Source organism: Heteronotia binoei, chromosome 9 (genome assembly GCF_032191835.1).
Source record: "Heteronotia binoei isolate CCM8104 ecotype False Entrance Well chromosome 9, APGP_CSIRO_Hbin_v1, whole genome shotgun sequence".
In the NCBI taxonomy this organism is placed as follows: domain Eukaryota; kingdom Metazoa; phylum Chordata; class Lepidosauria; order Squamata; family Gekkonidae; genus Heteronotia; species Heteronotia binoei.
This window is the reverse complement of record NC_083231.1, coordinates 37,560,281-37,583,673: the sequence shown is the minus strand read 5'-3', so window position 1 is coordinate 37,583,673 and position 23,393 is coordinate 37,560,281. Positions and strand designations below refer to the sequence as shown.

Here is a 23,393-nt window from a genome sequence, read left to right as displayed (position 1 = left end):
TTGAATGCCCACACTGGAATGCCAACAGTCCACACATTTCTGTGCCACTCAAGAAGGTTTAGATTAGACATTTATAAACCACCTATCAGTGAAGGTTCCTTCAGGGGAGAGTTCTGAACCGTCAATAATCCAGAATTGAACCCCTGTGATTATGTAAACTGGGAGAGCTTAGAGCCAATCAAAAGGAGTCTTTTTCAGCATTAGAAGCAGAGAACCAAGTAAAATCTTTGCAGAAATGCAAAGGTGAGGGAAACTAGGAAGTCATGCAAAGTATTCCACATAAGGCAGGGCTGAACAAAGCAAGGGAGCCAAACTCTTAACTGTTTGGATGGAAGATTTCCCTGGGTAAAAGGGGAGGTGATTTTCATTGATTCCCTCTTCCTGCTGCATACCTCTGATAGCCCCTCATGCTTCTAGTGAGTCCTCCATCCCTGTGGCCCCCACATTATGAAATAGCCTACCTGATGAGATTGGGAGTATTCCTGCTTTCCTGGCATTCCATAAACTCTGCAGGACTGTGTATTCAAAAGGGGTTTTTCACATAGGTAACCAGGCTGGTGTGTAATAAAAAATGGTTCAGAAAGATACTTGGCTTAAAGGTTTAAGAACTTGTGTCTGTACTACTGTGTATAGTTTGTACTGTATGTTGCTATAAGTAAAACCCTACTATGTAATTTTCACATCATTTCATGCATCATGTCAATACCATGCTTTGCTTCAGTTTGGTTTCAGATTCCTGGTTGGTTCCAGATTTTTGCAGTAAGAATTCTGTTGCATTATTTATTGGATGTTCCATCCTGTTGATTATATTTATGTTCTCTGAGTAATCTGAATGAGAAAGGTAGACCATGACTAATGTAAATAAATAAAATTTAAGAGGCATTGTGGGTTATAGTGGGAAATAGAAGGTGACAGGTCACAATCTGCAGTGCAAGGGCTTTTCAGACACTTGAGAAGTGAGAAGAGATCACCTCAACCAAGAGTGCTATTGAATTTGCAAGCACTCAGACTTCCCCCAAGCTTAATCAAAGTACAAATGTGAATATTCTCTGAAGGATGTATAATTTTTTCTTTAGGGTATCTTTTAATTAATAGAATTTTAGCAGGTGAAGAGCTGGGATGGTCCTAAGTACTTCTAAAGAGAACCAGCCAATAATTGTGAAAAGTTTAATCACTTCTGCCAAACAAAATATCTTTGAAGGAGGACAGTCTAGATATTACAGGAGACTGACAAAGCTTTGCTCAATTAAAAATGTTAAAAAGAATTTCATTCAAAAATATTTAAATAACTTACGTGGGGGTATTTATTAAATCCATATTTCTACTTATTGAGTCACTATCATTCTTACAACTAAGAGAGCTGAATTTAAAAATGAATAAGATTCATGTATTTGTACTACTCAAAGAGTTCAAAAGCTCAAACATGATAATTGATGTGATCTCATTATTTGTAATGAAAATTTCATGCTTTCCTTGAGAGAAAGAGATGTTGCTCTGTGCTTGATAGCCAAATTATAATAATTGGGTTGTTTTAATTATGCCTATGTATTTTATAGCTTTGAATATCTAATACCTTTCCTTAACACTCCTGTTATTTGGAAACAATCATGAGTATAGTTAGTGATTATTATCTTGTAGTGATGACTGTTTTTACATTATCTAGTTATTTGGTGTCTTCAGATTAAAATCAACACATCCGTGGGTATCTTCACACATAGAACCTTGAACTGATATGTAGATATTTCCAACAAAAAAGTGACATACAAATAAAACATATTATTAAAACAAATAGCAAATTTCGTCTTCATATTTAGGCGGATTTAGACCTTTTATTTTTCTTATTCTTTTCATGTAGAGGTACCAGCTGGTATTTTGAAATATGTGAACACTAAGATGCTGTTGTTTAGCACTTATTTACTAAAAAATAATATACTTCATTCTGCTCAAGACATGAAACTGAAATACATCTCGCTCATGTGTGATGCAGAATGGAAAACCAGAAAAGGAGAAGATTGGAAAGGGGTTTAAAGGAAATCATTGGTGTTGAGCTTTAAATGTTTGGAAGTAGACCTTGAAGGTGATGCAGTAATATCGCAGGGATTGAAAATAATGGTAGTAAATAACAGAACAAGTGGCACCTTTAAGACCAACGGAGTTTAATTCTCAGTATGAGTTTTTGTGTATGGGAGATTCTGTACTGACTAGAAGGAGGGTTACCATGAGCCAAGCTGCAGCAAGAAATTATTACTGATTGAACAAGGGAAAGAAAGGATAAAGATTATGAATTTAGAATTGTCATTGTGCTTGAGCCCTTTAATCCATTTATGAATCCATGTCCAGATGGCAAGTGCCTGCGGTCTTGATGTAGAAAATGCCCTGGGAAAAGGTTGATCTCTTTCCCCATGGAGCTTCTAGCAGGCATGCAGACCACTGACAGCTGTATGGACTGGTAGACCAGCCCACATTAATGCACTCAACCCTTGTTGTGTGCAGTTTATATCCAGAGAAGGCCAATGAAACATTAATTGATTTAACATAGATGGATTTTATCAGTCTAGGGCAGAAAACAATGCTGAAATTGTGTAGATAATGTTAACATTGTGGGGTGGAACTAGGATCTTGGGGAACAAGTACATTTTTAAAAGGTGTATGAAGATGGTATGGGTTCTTTCAAGAGGACTCTCTCTCTCTCTCTCTCTCTCTCTCTAGTCTATGTATACTGGATCCATAGTGCTTTGATTACTAACTGCCCAGGATCTGTGCGCATGAGAAAGAAAATATTATATGATCTGCCTGAAGCAGCGCCATTGTTATCTGATTGTTTTATTGTTTTAGTATTGTTTTGCTTACTGTCTGTTTTATGCTGTTAGCCGCCTTGAGTCTGTATGGAATGGACGGGATATAAATATAACATAAATTTTATATATATATATATATATATATATACATACACACACGCACACACACGCACACACAAGTAAGCTGGTTGCTCTGCATTCAGATTATCAGGATCATGGACTGGAGGTAATGGACTGCCCATTCCAGTCCTCTCCTGCAAATAGGTCAGAGGATGCGGAATAAGCATATATAAAATGCCTCTTTGGTAACCAAGTGAGGTGGTAGGCTGGGTACTTCTTGTTTAATTAATGAATGAATTCTCTTCAAGAAGGCAAATAGATGTCGCCCTTCTCCTCCTCTGGCTCACTCGGTATTCTTTTCTTATGCAAAACTTGTAAGCACTCAATAGCAATTGAAAGGTGCGGAACCACCGCAGGACCAAGGTGAATGCTCCGAATTTGTGAGGAACAGCAACCGGTATCTCCTTAGGGCTGCCTCTCCTTACCTCAACTGGAAAACCACTGCCGACAAGAGGTACCTTTCTCATGAAAGGAAATTTTGCCGGGCGCGCTGCGTAGCCCTCTACTGAAGTGAGTTCGATTACGGTGCGGGCAATTGCGATAGAGGGGAGAGGAACCGGCTGCTGAGCTTTCGGATTTCTTCTCTGACGCTCGAGGAGTCTGAAGCGCTCCGAGTAAACCTCTCCGTTCAGAGGCATTAAAACCAAAGCGGAGGTTAAGAAACCTCATTATCAGTCAGAGCTTGTGGTGCTGCGTGTGCTCCTTGTCATTTATAGGGCGCTAGATCGCACGTTTCTTTTACCAAAAATAGAAATCTACGCCTTAATGTGGTGCCTGTGGAAAAGCTGCTTTAAAAAAAAAAATGCAATCCGTCAGTCTCGCAGATGAGCCGGGCAAAGGGAGGGGGATTATTTGTGCGCGCGCCCGTATGTTTGTGTGTGTTTTCAAAGGCACCCCCGCTCGTGTGTGTGTGTGTGTGAAGGACGGCGACCGAGCGCGAGACATTTCGGCCCCTCAGCCGAGGCGATATCGGCGCGAGGAACGGGGCGGGTCTGGCGAGATGCGGCCTGGCAAGGGTTAAGCGATGCCTAGCCCGCCTTCCCTCCTCCCTCGCCGGGGTGTAAACAGAGGAGCCTCAGCCTATCATGTCTGATTGCCGTTCCGTGCCTGAAGAGAAAGCCAGGCTCTGTAACATGATACATTATCGAGTGATTCAACTTGGAAGCGCCGCGCTCGGCTCGTCAGTGTCACATCCAGACAGCGGGATCGCCACGGAAAGGTGGGTGACGAAAAAGCAAAAAGGGGGAAGTGGGGGGGGGACCCAGGACCCAACCCCCCCTTTTGACCTTAGAGCGGAGCCGCCCGGGAGGAAGCGCGATTTCTCCCGTGGAGCGGAGCGGCTGAGAAACATTCGGAGCAGAACCCGCCAGCGCTGCTCGGCAGAGGTGAACGGTGCGGCTGCCTTTCCCTCGCGCGCTGTTTCTCCCCCCCCCCCCCCGCCCCGGTTTTCTGGATGGGTTTCTCCTTGCGGTCTTTGAAGGGGAGGAGGAGGTGGCGGCTCTGCTTCTTTTTGAATCGGTGCACAGGGCAATATTAGTGTTTGAAATGAGGAGGCTTTTTCCCCCTTAACCCCTGTGGAGCTGACTAGAGGGAGAGACAGAGAAGGTTTAACTTCGCAGGTCGTTGGAAATGCCAGAATGGTCTGTTAACCAGCGCGGGTCTATTGTGCAAGTCAACACTCCTAAATTCAGCGCATTCCTGGTCGAAGTGTCTTGAGGCTTTGCTTCGATTTCTGCGACTGAACGCCACAATCATTTCTTTTTAAGCCCTAGGAGTACCACATTTTTGGCATGATTTCTTTTCTGGTGGTAGCCAAGAGGTTTGGTTTTGCATAGCGTTCCTTCTCAGGCGTTTGGACTTGATTACTGCCAATTTAGCGCGGCGTTCTGAAAAAGGCAGTGTGTATAAAATACTTCTAATTTGGAATCACCCGTTTGTGAGAATAACAGACCTCATGTATGGTACTGGTTAGAGCTAGGAGACGTGGGTTTGTTTTTTTTCCCCTTTAAAAAAATGAGTCCATAAAGGCACAGCTAACTTTATAACCGCAAATGTAGTGTAGCTTAACAGTAAGAAAGCAGGCTGGATTGATTTAGAAATAATTGTTAAATGTTGCCTGTAAACTCAAGATTAATCTTTGACATTTATGATGGGATGGGGGGAGCATATCAGGACTGCTGTAAACAGTCACACATTCCTGTGTGTTTCCATTTATAATTATAGCTTCTTTTCTCTCATATAACTAAAGCATGATATATACAGAATATATGATTGTGTCACAGTCATTCTGTATTCCTAAACCTTAATATAATCAAATTCATTGCCTAAAGATGGTGCAGTTGAAGATTTGATCCCTTTCCACTGAAGTGGAAATACTTTCAGTAATTGGAAGCAGATTTGTGTCTGGAGTTCTACAAGCCAAGGTTTTCCTATTTAAAGTAAACCTTTTGTTCTTCAACTTTAAATGTTTGAGTGAAGCACCCAGAGACCACTGTTTGCTTATTGTTTAATGTAGTCTTTAAGTACTACTGGAAAAACTTTTAAAGAAAAGGTATATTACAATTCCACTGATTTGGACCACCCTTATGTCAGCTTCAGTGTATGGTCATACTTATGTATTGTATAAATTGTGAGTGGTTTTTTTTTTTGTGTGACAAAGAATATACTAAGGTTTTAAGAAGTTTAAAGTGGTAATATCAATGCATTCCTTCCGTTTGATGTTTGATACCTTAGGCAAAGTACAAAAGGGCGAGGGAACCCTTGGGAAACTTTGACAGGGCACTGGTCTACCTCACCAAGCAAACCTGGACAGCTGCTCTTTGTTAACTTTGTTTCTGTTTTCTGGACATCATCATAAAAAAGTCCTTTTAAGAATGCTTTCAGTAAGATTGGCCCCTGATAGGATAGAAGCAGATACTTTTTGGACCTTCAGGAGAAATACAGCTATGTTGCTGACCTGTTTAAGAATTTGGAAGGTAAAGAGACCATTTGATTTAAAAAGTGGGAACTGTCTTGCCACTGCAGGCCTATTAATCAGCAACATAAATGGACTAAAATTATGTGGGGAAAATGGCTAAGGATTAGACTATACAGCAATTAGTGTGTGCATTGTAAAACATACATAGCATATCATTTGTACAGATTGCCTGCTGGAATGAGGCAGTGTTACCTTTTGATCTTTTTTAGAGATTGCAATTAAAATATTTGCATATCAGCCCCACAGTTAGTATAATTGTTCCTTGAAAACACTGTGTGACTTATCTAGTTCAATTTTTGCAAATTTTTAAAATCACTTTGCATCTTTCATCAATCCAGATGTCATGAATAATATGAAAATATAAATTGAGATAAGTGATATGCTTCCACTAAAAACTATTGAAAGTGTACATGTGATAAAAACAGAAAGGCACTAAATGTTTTGGTGAAGTTTTTTCCAACAATTTTCATATTAATTAACCTTTAGTTTTTTATTTAATTTTAAACATTTGTCCTTTTTGGTTGATTGAAAGTTATTTGTACTATGTCACAAATACTTACAGACCCTCTAATAATTCACTCTGCAGAGCTCTATAACCAATAATTCATGGGGGGGCAGCTTGTCTAGACATGTAAGCTTAGTTTTGTGTTTGTGATTTATAGTGTTGAAACTTCTTTTTTTCTCCCCTTTTTAGTGCCATTTTGAACACATAAGCTTAAAGTAATACTTAATAATGAATATGAATTGATTTTTCCTGTAAAACAGTAGTTATACAAAGATGCTGATAATTAATGCTGTATGAGAGATTACATGTTTTATTCTAGTATTCAGGTCTTTGGAAGATCCAGAAGAGAAGGGTTGCTAAGCACCCATCACTATTGTGAGAAATGTAAAATGACCCAAATTAAAGAACCTATTCAGAGCTGTATTTTTGTATTTGCTGAAATGTATTTCAAAAGATTTAACAAGACTTGCACAATTGATGGGGAAAAGACCCTTTTCAGCACTGGTCAGTAGTTAAAACATCAGAAGTTAGTACTTTACATTTTGTTATAAGTTCTTTTCCCTTTCTAGTCTCTTTTGCAAACTAAACAATAGTGAATAACAAATTCAGCCAACCCTTACCGAACACGATAGCCTGCGTTTACTTGCTCTGAATAGGAACTTTGGAACTTTGTTTTCCCACTCACTGTAAGGTTTTCAGTATAGAGCTGTCTTAATATGAATGAACACAAATCACTGTAAAGTTCTCCTATGACCTGTGTGAACCCCATTGAAGTGATAGAAGCAGCTCAAGAGCTTTTATTTTGAACTCTATACCATATGCAAATTGACACTTTCTGTACTAAAAACATGAAATGCTGATTGTCTTCATTTGTCAATAAATCTGGTTCTCAAACATCTGCATTAATGGAGCATTCTTTTTTTGAAGGTGGGAAATTGAGTTGAACTAATTCAGTAGTTGGATTATAAATGTTTACAGTATTTAAAAGCAAAATTAATTAACATTTTAAATATTCATTACTTATTAACATATAACTATATGAAGTAACAGTAAATCTTTTATCCTCTGGGATACTTCCCATGCATTAAACTGTCCGGAGGTTTAATAGGTTGCAAAGATAGTTCTGCAAAGAAGTCTTCCCCACTCCCTTTTGCTAATGCATTCTATTCAGAGTTATAAGTGCAATACTGCAGAATAGGCATATGTTCACAGAAAGCAGTATTAACTCTTGCATTTCTCTTAAGGGATTTGCAGATGCTGCTCTACATTTTGTACTGTGTAATTTGAAAGCCTGCATATGGTTTTCCCAGCGCAAGTGTGTCCAGCAATGGTATATATTTTACAGTATACAGTTGTATATATTTTACAATTAATATTATCTGGATTTGTCATGCCAACAATAGTCCATACCTAAGTTTTCAGTAATGTCCAAAGACATCTAAATGGTGAAGTACAGCTTGGAATACCTTAGTAGAGTCCTGTGAGGTGGGCACACTTTAGTTTTAAACAATAGTTTTGTAGCCTCCCCTCCCCAATTTCTTAATTAGCATTTAGTTATAATTCATTTCACGAAGGCCAAAACAGAAGTGATATTATTTTTTTCTATAAGGGTTCCACCTCAGTCTTTTAATGTACGTAGTGATGAAGTCCTTACATATTTTAAGTGTTTTATTTCCAAGTAAAATGTGTTTAGGATAAGGGAGAATAGTTGATGACATGATTTTCAGAAGGGGAACATTAGTGGAAGGTCAATTATTTGCTAATTTAAGAAATTTGCTGGAGATATAGAACAACATTAGTGAGTGAAATAAGTTTAAGGATTTGTATCTGCACATTTTAAGTGGTCTAACTGTAAATTACTGTCTTTCCCCCTTTTTAATTATGGAATAATTTTAGTATAAACAAATTTAAGGATTTAAAAACCTCCAAATAGAAAAATAGTTAAATCAGGTCATATGCATTTTATAAATTAACAAATAATTATAAACATACACCACAGTCCAGAGAGTTGATGGACTTCGGTGCATCAACTATCTTACAGACAGAAAACTGGGAACATCAGACTCTGTGTCAAAGCAATTTTTTTTTAAAAAACTCCTGATTTAAAACACACATCGCCCTTGTTGTGGAGTAGGGAGCTACACTATAAGAAGGGAACAAAATTGGGCGATGTGTCAATATTATTGGCAAATATTGTTTGTCAGTAATAATTAATCAACAAGTTATTGATTAATATTGACTGCCAAGTCATTTTTATTCCCTTTCTGGGGTTTTTAAAATATAATTCTATATTTTTATTTTATATGTGTTTGGGGAGATGGTATTGGACACTTTATGTGAGGATTCCTGTATGATTTTTTGGTTGTATTTTCTCTTTAATAATGTTTGATAAAAATTGTAAATCAAACCTTTGTGTGTGAACTTAATCACGAGATTCTCTGACTTGTGGCCCCAATTCATAAAGCCCTCATTAATAATTGAACTTTGGTGGATGCCAGAGTATATACAGAGTTTTTTTGGGTTGTGTGTGCTTAATGTACCCCTTTTGCTAAATGTTAGTAACTACTTTGAAGGCATGCTCTGAATCAAATGACAAACTAGGAATTTAAAAACAAATAGCTAAAACAGCTTATTCTGCAATGGCAAAATAATTGTCTCATTTGCGACTTACTAGTGGTGATTATTATTCGAACAAGATATGGTTATAGAAGAAGTGGTGATGACTGTAAGTCTAGGGGAAGCTGTATCTGGCTCTGTTGTAGCCAGATATTATAAAACAGAATTTTTTGTCTTATCCTTGTACTTTGCATACATAGAATTTTACTCTAGTAACTATAGCAATGCAAACAACCCCCCCTCCCTTTTCTGTTGACTAGTCTGGGAAGCATATTTCCTTATCAATATGGTAAAGATTTTGCAGATTAGTCCATTTTTAATTTCAGACATAAAAATATATATCATATAAGTATATTTGTTAGAAGTCACTATGCCCAAAATCTGTAGAAATCTTGAATAACTGTATTACTTTTTACAGAACATTTCTCCTTTCAGTCATAAACTTGTTTTTAAGGGGGAGCAGTTGCCCAGGGAGCTGTAAAATGTAGTCTGGAACACTTCTAATGCTCTTTCTTTTTAACTAATGCAAAATTGCCCTATGTGTCGGAGTTAACATAGTTAACCTTTTGCAATTATTTAACCATTATTTCATTAATTTTGCCCCCTGCTTAAATGTTGTACATTACTGTGTAAGACACCTGACTGTGCTCTTAAAAGTTTATTTGTCTTTCAATTCCTGTGATAGTAGGGGGCAGTACATCTCTTTAATTATCTTTGTTCAGGGAAATGCTGAAAGGCCAGGGTAGTTAAACAAGGCCTTTTGGATTTGTGATAAGGTCGAAGTCAGATGCAAGGAAAGTGGTTAAATGCGTTTTCATATTATTGAGCACATCATCAGTAAAGTGACCTTGATGGAGGTGGAAAAAACCATTTGGCTATTTTATGACAATCACAGCTTTGCCTGCATTACTACTGTCAGAGAATTTGTCATGTTGCTTTATCATTAGCTTCCTTTTTTTTGTTTTGAAATTTGCTATCTGTTGACTATAACTCAGTGAATGGTTAAAAACTGAAACAGACATTTTTCTTATTGTAGTAAATTTTAGTACTTAAGGATTGAGCCACAGATATGGAGAGATATGGAAATATCCTTTCATTAAATATTAAGGTGACTGGGCCATCTCTATATCTGCTCTTAAGGATCTTTTAAATGATGATTATTTTCTATGCAAGAGACCAGTAACTATTGCACTTCTTTGGAAATTGTTTTAAAGCTCCTGTGAAGGGAGGGTTGCCAATATCAATTTTACCTAGTGATGAAACAACTGTGAATATACACTTAACTTGGGTCAAACTAGAACTATGTCTTTTTTAGATGTACAGTCATACTTGAAGGCAAATATTTGATTAAATAGTGAGGGGAAGCTGTTGTTCACGTTGTTACTATTATTTTTTTTTATTTCTATATACTGCCTGTACCTGAAGCTCTCTGGCTGGTTTATAACAAGTATAAAAACAATGAAGTACAATAAATAAAACATTAAGAATTAAAAATTAATTTAAGATAACATGAAAAACATTAAAAACAATAGGCCGAACCCCCAAAGACCTAATCCAAAATGGGGGGGAGTACCTGGCTAATCGTATTGGACCCCTGCATGACCAAGGAGGTTTTTAAAGGCTTCCACAAAGAGGACTGTCTTAACCTGGCATTGAAAAGTTGGCAAATTTGGCACTAGGCAGGCTGTAGCAGGGGAGTTGTTCCAAAGACTGGGGCACCACTGAAAAGGCCTCCCCTACGTGCCACCCTCCGAGAAAGCCCCAGAAGTTGAGCATAGTTCTGGGTAGATGGGGGTTGGAAGAGGCGCTTGATAGATATTGTGATTCCAAGCCATGTAGGTCATTATAGGTTAAAACCAGCACCTTGAATTGGAACAGAAAACATACAGGAAGCCAGTGCAGGCGGACCAGAACTGGTGTTACATTTTCAAACCTCTGGGTCCTAGTTATTAATCTAGCTGCTGCATTCTGTACCAGCTGCAGCTTCTGAACTTTCAAGGGCAGCCCCATGTAGAATAACAGTACTCTGAAACACTGAACCTCAAATGATGGTGATTGATAAGGAGCATCCTCAAGCTATGAACCTGTTGCCTCAGGGGGAGTGTGACCCCCCAATCTGGTCCAAGAATCACCCACCAACAGCATCTCAGTCTTGTCTGGATTGAGTTTCAGTTTATTAGTCCTCACCTAGTCTGTTGTTGTATCCAGATACCAGTTTAACACATCCACAGCCTTCCTGCTGATGATGAAAAGGAAAAATAGAGCTGCATGTCATCAGCATACTGATGACAACGTGTTCTAAAACTCAAGATGATCCCAGTCAACAGTTTCATGTAGCTGTTAAATAGTATGGGGGACAAAACAGGTATGCTTATGAACACTTAATTTCCATTAGTTTATTGAAACACATGCATATACATTCAGAAGATTGCTAGATGACTGGATTTGTACCAAACATCAGCTTAAGTCTTTAGAACTTTGGATATTGGAATAGTTTTTTGGTTGTTTTATTTTTAAAGACTACTGCTGAAATCCCAAGCACAGTTAGGATTAGAGTTGGCTAGTCGGGTCTAATTGGCTAGTGGAATATGGCTTGTTTGTTTAATGGAAAAGATACTTGAGCACTTCTGTTCATGCATACAAACACTTATACCCAGAATTAAACTTTATTGGTCTTAAAGGTACCACTGGACTCAACCTTTGTTCTGTATGGCAACATGTTCCTCCACTGTTCAGATGGTAGAATTTGCCAGGGAGGCAACATAAAAACTGGGTACAGCAAAGTGACAAGTGATTAGCTGTCCTAAAAATGAAAAATAGACTGTATACTTTAAGAAAGTAAGGATGCTTTGGCTTTGTATCCAAATGTTCAGGTTCAATTTCCTGCCAGGAACAAAAATCATGCTGGTCTAGCTTCAGTTGTAGGGGGGGGGGGGTTTGTTTGAGGGCATGATTATTACAAGCATTGCCAAGTTTACAGTCAAGTGACTGACTATGAGATCTAGTCTTAAATTAAAGTTAGTTGAAGCATTTTTCTGTAGCTTTGTTTTCTGATGATAGAAGATTGATTTAGAGGATTTCCTGTCTAGGATTAGATAGAAATATCACAGTCAGAATTCAGAACTGTTTAAAATACATACAAAAGAATAAAAAACGAATAGCTGGAAAATCAACATGTTTACAGGTGTGCGGGAAAGGAACTTGTGAGATGCTCATGGAACATGTACAGCTCCACAGTATTGCACATGATGTAGCTGCAGGAAAGAAACCTGCATTTTCCCAGCTATTCAACATTATAGTTTAATGTATGGAAATTACGTTCTCCTAACACTCAATAACCAAGTTGAGAGAACTTTGTCTAGGTTCCCTGCAGCAAATGCAAAAAGTGGGAAAGAGTAGCCTGGAAAGGCCCCAGGTCAGTGTGATGAAAAACACAGAGAAGAAACTGAAATGCTTTAGGAAAGAAGTTACATTTTTTCATAAGAAAATGTTTTAAAAGCCTGAATTGACCAGGCGTTTCACGTTATGATAAAATACATCCCTAATTCCACTGATACAGCTGGCAATAGTAAGAAAAAGATGGGAGAGAAAATAAATTTTGTAAGAATATCATCATTGGTAATGGTCTGTTTATGCATTTTGCTTTCTGTGATTCTGCACAAGGCAGCCCTATTTAGTATCTGCGTGCTTGACTTGCACGGTTAGATTGTATAGAAGTTAAGTGGAACTTAATCGCACATTGGATAGGGCAGCATTTCACCTTTTTGAATGTGGCTAATTATCTATATATGATACTCTTAGCCCTCTGTCAGTACCTGGACCACAGTTGTCATGCTCCTGGGTCCAACTTGAATGAAGTGCTTTTCCTTGGGCTCAGATGGCAATGAGATTAAGCAGCACACCACTACATCTTCTCTCACATAGCTCTGCTTCCCTCTCTTGTGGGAGCCAGAGCTGGTGTGTCCTTTTCAGCCTCCTTCTTCAAACCTTTAAAGACCTTAGTCAAGACTGTGGCATGTCCAAGAACTACCCACTACCATCAAATTCTTATGGGGGTATGGCCATACCCATGGAAGACCAATGGCAGTCTAGTAGTAATTGCTTTCTAACAACTCTGTTTTCCTAGGTCAAGAGTAGAGCCACCAGACAGTCAATTGTCAGACGGTCTGCTGTCAAAGGGCTGGTTGTTAACGATTATATCTTAAGTGGATGGTTACCACTGATTATGTGGCCAACATGTACCACTTCACAGAGTGTGTATCCATGGCCCTGTTGGTTCTAGTGGATGCTGGGTTGGATGCCAGAGGGTGCCAAGCAGAAGGCGGTGGGTCTGGGTTTTCCTATCACTCACCTTTCATCCAAGGAGCTCAGAGCAGCATGCGTAGTTCTCTCATTCTCCTGTGAGATAGATCAGAATAAAAGAGCGACTGGCTGATGGTCACTCAGTCAACTTCATGGCAGAAAGGGTCTTAAACACATCCTAATTTGTCACTCTAACCTTGCATCCTGTTTAACATAACCTGTTGGAGTTCAGCACACTGGAAGCATGTGCTAATTTTTTGCTCAGTGTGAAGCATTAACTGAACAAAATTTGAGTCCAGTAGCACCTTGGTGGTGGTGAAAAGTGCTGTCACAGCTGATTTATGGCAACCCCATAGGGTTTTAAAGGCAAGAGATGTTCAGAGTTGTTTAGCCATTGCCTGACTCCACATCATGACTCTGGTATTCCTTTGAGGTCTCCCATCCAAATACTAACCAGGGCTGACTCTGTTTAGTTTATGAAATCTGACAAAATCAGGCTAGCCTGGGCTATCCAGGTTAGCACCGTAGAGACCAAGAAAACTTTCCATAGTGTAAACTCTTGTGAGTCAAAGCTCACTTTGTCAGATACAAAGTGCTTTGAGAATTGATCTCTGAAATGCTACTAGACTAAAAATTTTGTTTTGCTACTACTGTCTTCACTGTCTCCACATGTAGCTAGCGCCATGGAATTCACCATTCTCTGGATGCTGTATGTATCTGTGTAAAATTTTCAATATTGTTCCAGATATGGTCAAATTGTAATTAATATAAGTCAAAATATATAATAACAAATAAATTTATTTTAGGAAATTTAGATCCTGACCTTTTGCCCTCACAGGTACCACTAAAGTGGCTCCAAATTAAAACATACATAATACATTCTCATTAAAAACCATTAAAACTTCCCAAAACATAATTAAAACTAGAGGTTAATATATATACAAAACAAAAACAGCACCTAAAAATGTTGATCAGGAAGGAGTGATTGCTGAGGGAATGCCAAATGAAACAAAGAGTCTTCACCCATTGTTGGAAGATGGCGACAGAAAAGGACAGATGAATTTTCCTGGGGAGGGCATTGCCAAGTTTTGGTGCCACTACTGAGAAGGTTCTCTCCTGGCTTGCCACTTGGCTAATCTAAGAAGACTGGGCATCCAAAGCAGTGTTTTCAAAGATGACGGTAGTGGTTGGGTAGATTCAGGCAAACATTGTGACAAATCATTAACACACAGCCACAGCGTATACTGCCACTGATTTATACAAATAGCAGATGTATAGTATTATGATAATAATTGCTTCTTGTAGATTAAACAATCACAGTCAGATGTTTAAGGTTACAGCAGTGTGCTTGACTGTATGCCGAAGGCTAGGCACACTTATTCAAGAGTAACTTCCATTTAACTTAGTGCACTTATTTTGAGAGGAAAATGCATAGGATTAGCCATATGTCTCTTTAGATTGCCGTGATTTTGTTAAGTTTTTCTGATGAAGGCAGTAAAAGCAGATATGTAAAACTGAGGTGGAAGGCATGGGTTTTTGTTAATATCACAGTTGGTTCATGTTGCCATATCATAAATAATGGAACTACCCTGCATTAACCCAATTTTGTATAAATTAGCTCTGCATATTCTAACACGGCATATTGAAATAGAGTTGTTAAATCAAAATTATTATTACGCATTGAAGGGAAGAATATTTGAATATTTTATCTGACACATTGTATGTGCACATTTGTTTGCTCCATTCATTAATTTGTAGAAACAGAGTTACTTGGGGAATGCCATAAATCTACATGCTATAATTTTCCTGAGTGCTAGATACTGCATTTCTAGATCTGACTTAGCTGAATAAAATTGTAAATGGTCCCTTTGGCTACACATCTGAGGAGGCTCATAAACACAAATAATTCCTTTCCAAGTCAATTATAACTCATGCTTGCTAAATTGGTTCAAGATCTGCTTGTGTCAGACAAGTAACCTAATGAGTGTTTTGCTTTTGAGGAAACCACATTTCAATATTTAAGGAAGATGATGGGTATGGAAGCTGTAAGATTTTATTTTTTGTAGAATGGCAGAATGTTAACAAATTGAAGGGGGTTTGTATTATGTCTAGACAGGTTGGAGTTGGAATGCTTTATGCCAAATTTGCATTTTATGCTAATTTTTATAGTAGTGTGGCAAATTTTATTATACACACGCAACAGAATATAGAGGTTTTTTGTTTGTGCTGTCAAATATCTGAAATCAATCTGTTATAAAGTCAATAATAACTTGAATTAGTAGTTTAAAAATGGACAAGATCTACTGACAACATCCCTTGAACAAACCCAGTGAGTCCTGCACAGATGCAGTTCCTAGAATATTTTCCCCTGTTGTTGTTGGTTTTTTTGCTCCTTAAAGTGGGTGAAGTGACAGGATATTTTGTGAGAAAAGGCAAAAGACCCTCTTTTCACCAGTTCCCACTATATTATATCTTCACTGATAATTCTGTAATAATTTGAAACTGTATGGCAAGGTCTATGTAAAGCTCTTGCCAGACAGCAAGGAACCAAATACACCTATTTTCATAGATCTGACTCTCTCCAAATTTTCCTGGTTACATGCATTCCCTAACTCAGATATGTTTCACTGTAAAGAAGACATAATGTACACATTAGGATGGTATAGTTGAATTACTAGGTTGCTTGAAAGGATCAGGCTGCAATTTCACATGCTCCGTCCCCACTTTTTTTGTTGATGCTGTTGAGAAAATTCTCCTCTTCAACAATTGATGTATGTGCCAGTATATTCTTAACTACATTTGAGGTTAACCAAGTTTCTTCCTTATATAGAATTTGTTAAAAAATGGAGACCCTCAGGGATAGTTATTGGTAATGGTGCTATTTAACTTGTTCATAGATGTTATGGAACTGTGGGTGAGTAGTAGAGTGGCCAAGTTTGTTGATGGCACAAAATTATTCAGAATGGTGAAAACCAAGGCCAACTGTGAAGAGCTCTAGGAAAATTTCTCTTAACTTTGGCAACGTGAGCAATGAAGTTCAAAGCAGGTACGTGTAAGGTGATGCACATGGGAAGACAAAAATCCAACTTTATATTCATGGAAGATAAGTCTATCAGTGGCTGCTATCCATGGCAACTGAAGGGAAGTTCACATTCAGAGGCAATAAATCTCTTAATACCAGTGCTACTTGGCAACATAAGCAGCAGGCAACCAGAATGAATGGTTGGCCATTGTGTGAGACAGGATGCTGGACCAGATGGAATAGTAGTCTGATTCAGCATTAGGGAATGATGCCTTTCACCTGACTTGTTCAAGACTCTAGACTTTAGGAACTATAAGAGAATGATAAGGCAAAACACTAAATGTTATATAGATTCCAGAGTTTAGATTAAAATAAAATAATTATGGGAAAGGTAGGCGAGAGAGTATCTGAAATTCTTTCCCATGCATTCCTATATTAATCCTTGTTTTCAGATAACTACTTCTGATCTCAGTCCCCAAGATCACTTACTGGTCTTCCATTTCACTCCACACATTTTTACTGCCTTTAATGCTGCTTCATAAAATACCACAGTCCAAAATAAAATCAAAATCAGTTCAGCTTATAGTTTCTGACAGTCAGCCATCAATTGAGGTGAACAAATAGGAAGAGATACTCTACAGGAGTGTGAATTGCTTGATGTCACCTAACAGAAGGTACTCACTAAAAGCAATTGTGTGTGTGTGTGTGTGTGTGTGTGTGAGTGAATGGGGATGCTTATTTGAAATTCTGCTCCTAGTATCTAGTATTTAAAAATGATACTGGGTTGAAGGGAATACAAAAAAGTAAACAGCCTTCTTTTACAGTCTGATCTTAGTTGGATTGGGTTATGTAATGGGTATCACTGTGTGTACAGAGATCACTGTTTGTTAATGTAGCACAACCTTGGCAATCAGCGGAAGCATTTCTTAAACAATACAGTGTTGTGTGGATGCACATAAAATAAACACCTGAAGACTGATGCTGTCTATCCACACTGCAGTTGTTTTAAATGCAACCAGCATCTTTTGTTAGCTCGTAGAGTCCCTTTGTTAGAATGTGGATAAGGATATATTTCTGGATACTCAGAGCCCATTGAAAGTGAATCTGCATAGAATCTTCTCCGTGATACAAAGTTGAATGAACATTCAGTTTAAGAAGGAGTTCATGAAGCAGCAAGTGGTAGGTACATGAAAGTCTTGTGTTCGGCTGGAATCACTTATCCAGCAGAAAGAATATTGTGTTATTATTAACAAATGGTACCAAGCATTAGAGATGATGGATAGCCTACAGGGATATGTATACTGAAGCAGCTGTGTTTTCCCATGCCTTGCCCTACCTCTTTGTAAAATGGCCAGTGGATGGATGAACACAATACTACCATGCTCCTTCCCTTAGCCAATTTGTGACTGGTAAAAAAAATGACATTTATGACCTCTGTATAAAACATTTTATTTTCCTTTCTCAAGGTAATTCAAATTAATTTAAATTAGGAGGATTATTAATGACCTTATTACAAGAAAAATATACAGTATTTATAGGGATCCAGATGTTTTCCCTTCAGCTAATAGGGATATTGTATTTCAGCATTCAGACACATACAGAGATGTTTGCTGCTAAGGATATGCATTTTTTTTCACCCAATGCATGAGTTACACTTTGGAGTCTAGTGTGGAATGTGGTTGCACGAGTCAGTGACAGCTATTAAATAAGGCCTATGATTACTCAAGGAGAGTGATTCTCCTCACTACACCATTCAGTTGACTTTTTAAAAACTACTTTTAAATTTAATTTTGTCATTTTTGGAGGTGGCAGAGTCGGACCTTGGAAAACTGCAGCAATGCTACTTCCAGTCCCAAGCAATATCCTTCAATTTCATAAGTCTTCCTTGGTTTTTTTAATCCTCATTATGTCATACCTTCTGTATGGAAACATTATCATGCCCCCTTCAGAAAACTATTGATTTTTCTCGTATCATGCTATTTTGCTATTTCTCATATCATGCTAGCAAAGTGACCTCCTCATAAAGACAGAATATTGCATTGCCAGCTGAAGATCTGGGCTATAGGTATTGCAATTCTAATTTAAAAAAAATAAATATTTTTCCCCCCGTCTGAAATTGCCAATATTTTATAAGAACGGAACCACTTTGATTGACTCAATGTTATTCTCCAGTGATTCTGTAAGCAGCAAATGCTACAAATGTATTTGAGCTTGCAAAAGATTGTATTTGAGTGTCAATAATGGGATGTGTGGAAATGTATGCACACTAATGGGTAAAATTAGGTCACTTAAAAGTTTTCCATATCTGACTACTTTTTGCACCACAGCAAAGATTTACTCATTTTAAAGTAACTGTGCACTGGCCTATAAGGTCCAGGTTAGCCTGATCTTTTAGAATACTGAATGGGAGACCAGCAAGGAAGTCTTGCCTTGAAAACCCTGTGGGGCTGCCTTAAGTTGGCCTTGATTTCATAGCACTTTCCACCACCAAAGGAACAGTCCAGTCAAGGGCTTGGAGGCCGTCAACTTCCTTCTCAATAGTTAACTTGCCTTCTTGTCTTCCTGGACCTCAGCCGAACCTCATGTGGTCTGAGCTAGAGGATATTCCCACCCTCATTATTCTTAAAGGTAGAGTCTCTTGCACAGGAAACAGAACTCATGCACCTTGTCAGAATATAGCAGTGTGTATTATCTGAAGAACGAGTCAGTGGGTGTAGTTTTGCTCAAGCAGGGCTAGTCCTTTGGTGGGCTGCCTATTGATTAATTATAATTTGAAAAAGAGGAGGGAGGAAATGGAAGGTTTTTTGTTGATCTGTGTTGATTGTTTCCTGGCATTCAGATTTGACCTGATTAAGGTGTATGTTAAAATTGCAAGGGATCTATGTAGATCTGTCTTCAGCTACCTTAAAAGCAAGAATAATTTTATCTGGAAAAGCTTTTTGCTTTGTAATCAAGGAATGTATATGAGTGTGCCTCACCATAAAAGTAGTTTTCTTCCATATGTAGTACACAAAGCTACAACCCTAAACACACTTAACAGTGAGTATGCTCCATTGAGCTCAGTTGAGCTTACAAATCAGCAACAGTTTTAGGATTGTACTGCAAATTTTTCTTCTTTCCATCAGACTATATGAGAGACTTTTCCCCTCTTCCACTTTCTATCTAGAAGAATTATGAAGCATCTGAAATATTGCACACTGTTAATATTATTAATACCAGTTTGGGTTGCTATTAGTAATATCTATAAAATACATGGCCTTAGTTTTTGAATATTTTTTTTAAAAAATGATACTTTGATTCTCCCCCCCGCCCCAAATGAATACACTGAAATCGGAACTCTTTCCTTGCTATCATTTTGCTTCTATTAAAGGATCCATATTCTGAAAAAATGTCTGAGGCCCTGAAGAAATGTCTGAGTCAAGCTGCAGCCCCTCAAAAACTGTGGAAATGAGCAACTGGAGTTTCAAGCAAATCAAGAGCTCCTAACTGAAAATCCTAAATCGTCTTAGGCTCATGCTCTTACTCAGATTTTAAGAGCTGCTTTGTGCATGAATTTCTCTTCATTCCCACTTTCCTTCTCTCCCTATCTCTCCCACTAAATTTAGACTGTAATCTTCTTGGGGCAAAGGCCTGTCTTTAAGTTTTCCTGCTGAGTTTTACTCTGGAAAGCATCATGGACATTTATACTGCATTAATAATAATAGTCTGTCATCTGCCTATGATATGGTAAGCTTCTTTAAACAAATTTTAAAGCAAGAAAGCACAGAAATATTCAGTCTGCAAATATATGGATATGGATTCATATATATATATATATATGAAAGAAAGCCTATTCTTCTGGCTGGAACTTTGCAAAGAGAAGATACAGCATGCTTGCAGTGCATTCCTGTGCAGAATTACTCCAGTCTTACCAAAATTAATGGGCTTAAACTGGATAACTCTGTTTAGGATTGTATTGTGAGAAAGAGTTTCCATTCCTCTGGCCTCTCTTTGACTGGTCATGCCAGTCATATGTTTGTGTGAGAGAGTCCAGTAGGTTTTGTTCTCAAGTAAACATTTATAAAATTGCAGTCTGCAACATGTTATTAACAAAACTTTTTATTATTAGGTATAGAAAATAAATTTAGTAGAGAATTGAGAGAGAAGACCAATTGAATTGTGTGACTTAGTGGTTTATAATGAAAACGACAGCTTCACCATAGCACTGTCAGAGCAGCTATAATAACAGTATTTAAAATACCATAAAATCAAAGATTGAGAACATTTACGTTTTTCTGCTACAGAAGGATAATATGCCCATGAAACACAGGTTTACTTTTATAGATAAATTCTGGGCCACAAGTCTAGTTTGTAGCAATAGCAAGAACTTAAATGTCTATGTAGTAATTTCTTTTTAAAACAGCATTAGATCTAAAGTATCCTTTTTCCCATTCGCCTCCCTCCCCAGTAATTGCAAAGGTGTTCTGAAACCTTTATCACTGACAGCTACAAACTTAATTACTGTCTGAGGTGTGGGGCTGCATGATATAGCTACACAACCGCTTGCATATAATGTTGCACTTAATACATTGCAAGTGCTTGTTCTTTTATAATTCAGTAATTTTTGAAACATACTGAAGAGGGGGGGGTTTTACAACTTATGGCAGTGATTTAATTGTATATACCAATTATTACGGTGTGCATTTAAGAACAGTCATCCCACTTATTCTGTCAAACCTTTTAGGAAAGAGAGAAAAGCTCTGTGTGAAACAACAAAGGTCTATTCTACTGTCTTTTATCCTTTTCAAAATGACTGCTAGTACTTACACACTTCTGCATCAAGTGCTATTCTTTTAAAACCAGAATTCGGGAAAATTATTTCTTAGAAAATAGGATAAGACTATTTTTTTTGTTCACATTACTTGAAGCCTATTTTAGGACTGTTTCATTCCAATAACCCTGTGATAGTCAAAACATCACTAAATCCCCACACAAAGGTTTGTATCAGTGAAAGCATAGACAACAACTCTACAGAAGGACAAAAGTCACTATTACATATCAAATAATAGGAACCAATTAAAGCAACAATACTTGCAGGTCTCTAATCATATTCTAAGCAGTTGAGGGTAACTCTCTGCAGAGAGTTACTGTAAACGTAGCCCATGGATGCATGACAGCATAACATTGCAATCCTAAACAGAGTTACACCCTTCTAAATCCATTGATAACAAAGGACCATTAAACACTTAACTTGGGTAAATGTTTCTAAGCAGAAGAATATCACGCAGCAGTCATATCTGAGGTCAGATTTGTCTGCAGATTTCAATATAAATCCGTGAAGGTAGTTGCGAATATTCAAACCAAAGTTAGTGAGACCATTGCAAAGGATGGATATTACAATGCTCAGGCATCTAATATTCTGTTTGTGGGGATGTGTGGGGATGCATAGTGCAAAGGAAAACACAACTTGATTGCCAACCAAAGAAAAAGTAGGATGAAGCTAAATATACTCTGTTTTCCAGGAAGTATTTCTTGAGGATAAGCTGTTTTTAAGATAGCAATCCGTGTACTTATTAGGAAGCAGGGCTTTCTTTGTAGAAAAAGCCCAACAGGAACACATTTGCATATTAGGACACACTCCTGACATCACCAGTGTTACACACAGAGGGTTTTTTTGCAGAAAAAGCCCAGCAGCTCATTTGCATATTAGGCCACACCCCAGACGCCAAGCCAGCTGGAACTGGGTTCCTGCTAAAAAAAAAAAGCCCTGCTAGGAAGTGAATCCATGTTAGTCAGTAGCAGAATGTAGTTTGCCAATAACTTATCTGAAGGATTGTATTGTTAGGTTTTAATGTACTAGTTTTAGACTGAATAAAGCAGTGGTTACATTTTAGCTTAATTTTGTGTATATTCATTATTTTTGAAGAACAGTAAGGTCATCTGCATGAGATCCCCAAGTAGAATATCTGCTAGCTTTCTCCTTGAAAGTAGAATTACTCATTATAAATAATTGAAAGAATACCATCTAATATATCATGAATATCATCTAATATATCCATTCTGCTGTAGGATTCAGCAGAAACTCCTGGAATTGTCATGATACCACCTCTGGGTTTGTCCCAGAAATAACATAACACCACTGGTGCAGTGCTGATTTTTGCACTATTTTCCACATCAGGCTAGCGAGTAGCAGTGGGGATTGGGAGCTTTCCTAGTTGGCACAGAGACTTATTCTGTAAAAAAAATAATATATATATTTATTACAGGGCTTTTGCCTAGGGAGTTGTTAAAACCAGCATTTCACAAAGGCTTCTGCGGTTCATTTGTAGTATCTGAGGCCAGTAAAAAACACAATATGTAATTTTTTAAAAAGGAATTACTTTCTGTGACTCATTTGAGATTAGGATGGAGTATTGGGCACCATACAACAAAAGTAGACAAATTTCCCATCAGTCATGCTTGCCTTTTTCCTCTGGAGTAACCCACTGAGATCCATTCACTCAATTTGCAGTACAACACAGTGTATAAATATATTTGGGTTTCATGCAAAGTGCTATTGCTTACATTTACTCTAGAGGAAGAATGGTAATGTGCCCATTGAATCTTTGCTGATAGTGAGCAAATTTACTTGGGTGGGGGAAGTTGTGCTGTTTCATTTGGGAAAAGGGAGTACTTTGGGATTGTTCTTTCTTAAATTTATTTGAGTGGAGGCGTAGTAGCACTCTGAAGGAATCAAATGACAATTTTTTTTCACTTCCTGTTCTATAAATTTACTCATAAGAAGCAGGAAGTGAGAATTATATCCAGAAGATTTTTTTTCTTCCCCCCACACAAATGTGAGAAGGGGGAATTTCAATTATTATTACTTAACACTTGTGCTTTTGGAGGTGAGGAATTGGGTGGCTCTAGATGGCACTGTGTGCAAGAGAGTATAGGTATAAATGAGGGTGGTGGTATTCATGGTATTGGGAGGAAGTCATTTTTCAGCAATCTGTCCCTTAAGTCTTTACATTTATTTAGTGTTGTTTATATACAGAGGAATAGTTGTGCACTTTCAAGAATAGGTCAGAATAT

The 23,393-nt window shown here is 37.8% G+C and overlaps 1 protein-coding gene across 14 annotated transcripts in view; it reads left to right on the top strand.

The window, feature by feature from the left end:
- TENM3 (teneurin transmembrane protein 3) overlaps nucleotides 1-23,393 on the top strand; it is a 721,265-nt gene that overhangs the window by 377,111 nt on the left and 320,761 nt on the right. Inside the window, exon 1 of one of the 14 annotated variants that reach the window (XM_060246491.1) lies at nucleotides 4,119-4,137. The exons of 12 other annotated variants lie outside the window; for them this stretch is intronic. The gene's annotated coding sequence lies outside the window, so the exon portion shown is untranslated. Of the gene's footprint in view, nucleotides 1-4,118; nucleotides 4,138-23,393 lie in introns of those variants that run through there. One more of the 14 variants, XM_060246494.1, reaches the window with a different exon arrangement.